A 4,083-nucleotide genomic window follows, 5' to 3' on the forward strand; every position below is an offset into this window, starting at 1 on the left:
TTCTTAAACATCAAAAATATCATATATGCTCTCTTAAATATCAAAATATTATGTATATGCTATTGTTAAAGGTCAAAATATCAAAGATAATGTAAAATATCCTCCATCTATAACATGATAATATTAAACAACAAAAAAAATTCAGCAATTAATACATATATTCAATGAAGAAGGCTGAAGTTGAAACGTTTTATTTGTAAAAAATTTGACATTCCAACAATATAGAAGTAGATGTTTCATTTCTAAGATATAAAATATTTTGCAAACTATTAAAAATATTGTAAAAAATGATTTGGGTATATATGATATTTTGAAATTTATAAAGGTTAATATGATATTAATAAATTAAGTTTGACAAATATAAAATTTTGATTTTTAAGAATATAAAAAATTCTCCCAAAAATACAAAAATCAAGTATGGCTTTATTCATCAAGCAAAAAATGTGTCATTTTGCATAACCATTAATTGGGTTCTATGTGAAGATATGTACAATAGTAGGGGAGGTTAATGCAAATCACCAATAGTACAGATCAGGGTTAGGGTTACACCCACACTATATATACAATATGTTCAGTTTCATTTCAATACCATTTCACAGCCGCTGTCATGATCGACCCTGTGAATCTAACTCCAGAATCGACACATCCAGATGATATCTCTCTGTCGATGTAAGCAATTTTTTTTTCTATTTGTTCCAACTAGGTACTCAACAACTGGATTAGGTTATAGATCACAATCGTTTCCTATATATCTGAAAATCATGCAGTGTTTTCATAAAGTTTTCGATCTGTATCTTTTTCGGTCATGATAGTCTCCGGGACTTTTATGTGTCGACTTTATTTTTTTCCTGTATCATGCACTTTGATCCAAAAACTAGGAAAGATCCGCAATAATTTAAGACAAAAACATGGATGGTAACAACTGATACGTTTATACTTTACTGAATCATGTGTTTTCAAGCTGTTTTGTAATTTTTTGGTGTTTTTAAGTTTATGTTGTTTGCCTTTCACTTATTCGTTGATCTGTTGTCTGTCTAGTAGAATCAGATGGGTACCTGTTAAGTGTTCATAACATTTCAAGAGTTGGTTTTGTCGGATTGTCCTGAGGCCCCTGTTGTGTATGCTGGGAAAGGTAAATTTAATTATCCTTTTCTGGTAATTTTTTTAATTCCAAAAAAAAATTACTGCTCAATTTTGTATTTTATGCTGTATAGATTACCGCTTAATTAGTCTAAATTTGACATGTATTTCCGTTCTTACTGAATACTGTCTGGAGATAGTAGAGATCTTGATGGAATTTGCAGGTCTAATCTGTAGTTCTTGACATGTTTATTCCTTAAATATCACTAAAGATGCTGATCTGTTGGTAGAATGACAGTATGAGATCTCTTTAAAGCAAAAAAGATGACAGAGTTTAGTTGTAGTAATTTTAATTCATGAACTCATTGCTTCTGCAATAGCTTAATTAATTTTTGAATTAGCTTTTTCCTGTCACTGTTATAGCAGATCAAGTATTAAAAACCAAAAAACTTAACAAACCTTCATAGTAGTTAAAGCTTTTTCACAAAGCTTATATGAGTCCTATTAAACCTTCATAGTAGTTAAAGCTTTTTCACAAACCTTCATGAACTCATTGCTTCTGCTCTATTGGGAGGTTTTTTTTTTTTTTTTTTTTTTTTTTGTTTTTGAGAAAATGCACATTGTGTATGTGCAATCCATACTCAATTGTGATTCATTATAATTAAAGTCTTGGTATGTGCAATCCATACATTGAGAAAATGCACATTGTGTATGTGCAATCCCTTCATTACATTCGCCATTACCTCTTCCTTTAAATGAACACCGAAAGTTTGATGAAATTTCCGAATAGATTGTTTTAATTTTTTTGTAAAGATTGTCTTTCGATATCTTGGTTCTTCCAAATATCTGGAGTGATTACTTTCACATTCTAAATAGCTACGTTTACATGGAAACTTATTTTAATGTGGACATTTTTTATATCTTGTAGGTAGCTGTTCACATTTGATTGCCTCCAAACTAGCAAGGTAATGGTTAGTTTATGAGTTACCAAGAAAAATAGAGCAACAGTTTTTATTGTATAGAGTATTAATTAATGTGGAGCTTTCTCGGCCTCCTGTAAAGTTGACAAAATGACAAACGCAAAAACTCTTGGTAACTCATAAATTAACCATTACCTTGCTAATTTGGAGGCAATCAAATGTGAACAGCTACCTACAAGATATGAAAAATGTCCACATATTAAAATAAGTTTCCATGTTTCAACAGCGAAGAAAGAATGGCCCCCTTCCAGGTTATCTAACATATTATCTTTAGACATAAACTTCTTGTTTCCTTAGTGATGGTAAAAAGGTTCTTGTTAAAGCAAGTAATTTTTAAATTTTAATATGGTTAATGTCTCTTTTCAGACACAATTTGCTCATGCGACCGTTTGAGTGACACGTGTTCCTATATGTAGAATTCGGCTCCATCTGGGTGCGACAGGGATGTGAAGTCCTTCTGGTTATGGCTTCATACAACACACAATTATAACTGGATCATGAATTTGTGTATTACATAATTAATGACCATAAACTTTTCTTATAAGAAAGACCAAAATGAAGATTATATTAGGATACACCGGACAGTTTAGCTGCAATATTCAGGCCCAAAATGTATATTAATTGTACAAGCTTTCTATACGTCTGTATTGATAGAAGAAACGAATGATGTTCTTTGGGTGCATGGTGTTTTATATGTCAATATTAAACTCTGTTCGAAACCCCTTTAATTTCTATCAGGATCAATGTGTTTGTACTTTGTATGACTATAAATATATACGTAATGAATGTGTATGTTTGTAAATTAGTAGGAAGTTTTATACCACCAGATCTAGAAAATTTTCTCGGCAACATAAACATTGTAATGGGAAATACAAGAAAATGTTTTAGAAAAGAACAACCACTTCTAGAATAATGGCTTTCAATGACACAAAATAGGGTATCGTAAACAAAATGTCATTTCTAGTAAAATTTAAAGAATATAAGACATGTATTTTGCGTGCCCTAAAATTAGCTGTCATTTTTTTTTATGTAATGCGAGTTCTCTCATTAGTAGATAGCAAGTGTGAAAACGAAATCCCGAAAAAATTACATACCTTGCCCAGCTTGTCTCTCATACAACCAAAGTTATCACAATTCAATATCTCTTTTGTCATATCCCACTTCATTTGTTTTTTCGATATCTTTCTTGGGAGATTTTGTAAATAAACATCAATGGACGGTCAAGGCAAAACAATTGGATCAATAGTGGAAGCTAACAAGGCCACCTCAAGAAGTAGCAAACACTACTAGAAAAACTATCTTTCATGTCACGCAATGCGTGCCATAAAAGGGTACATATGACACACTAATGTGTATCATTGAAGCCCCTATCATAAATGATCCTAAAGGAGGATGACATGCATTTGTGTGTCATATACTTATGGCAAGAATTTCCGACATACATTTCATATCATTAAAGTCCCTGTCATTAAAGAAGACGACACATTTTTGCATTCATTATTTTAAATGTTTAATAAAATGTATATTTTTAATAGATTTACTAGTTTTTAAATTAAATAAAACATTTGATGTCTAATAATATAAATAAAATATCATACTCAAGAAAGATAATTCATTGTACAAAATAAAATATATCAAATACAAATAATTATTCCAATGATAAATAAATGTAATAATTTTCTAATATTGCAATAAATTTTGTTATAAAAAAAATAAAACACAACACTAAAAGAAACATGTGACTAAATTTTCCTTTGATAGTCTCCAGGGTAGTTTTAAGAGATGTGACACCTAGTGACTGCTTATCTATTGGTGTTCCAAGCAAATTGCTTGCACAAATAAAAAATAAAATGGTATTAATGTTTCCTTCTTGTTAACTGCATACAATAAATTCCTCAAGAATTACAGCTAACCAAAATGCAAAAAATTTGTCACCGTTAATAAGATATAGCCGGTGGATACACAGAAACATGGTATTTCATGTAAAGTTAGTTGTAAAAAGCTGAATATGTGAAGCATTTGT

General features: G+C 30.4%; 1 long non-coding RNA gene across 1 annotated transcript; it reads left to right on the forward strand.

The window, feature by feature from the left end:
• Positions 1-561: 561 nt before the first annotated feature.
• LOC145045539 (uncharacterized) lies at positions 562-2,792 on the forward strand. The gene is made up of 3 exons (XR_013681841.1): positions 562-669; positions 1,042-1,132; positions 2,427-2,792. It is a non-coding gene; the product is annotated as an uncharacterized LOC145045539 (long non-coding RNA).
• The last annotated feature ends 1,291 nt before the right edge of the window (positions 2,793-4,083 follow it).

Source organism: Lactuca saligna, chromosome 5 (assembly GCF_052625555.1).
Source record: "Lactuca saligna cultivar CGN05327 chromosome 5, ASM5262555v1, whole genome shotgun sequence".
In the NCBI taxonomy this organism is placed as follows: Eukaryota; Viridiplantae; Streptophyta; class Magnoliopsida; order Asterales; family Asteraceae; genus Lactuca; species Lactuca saligna.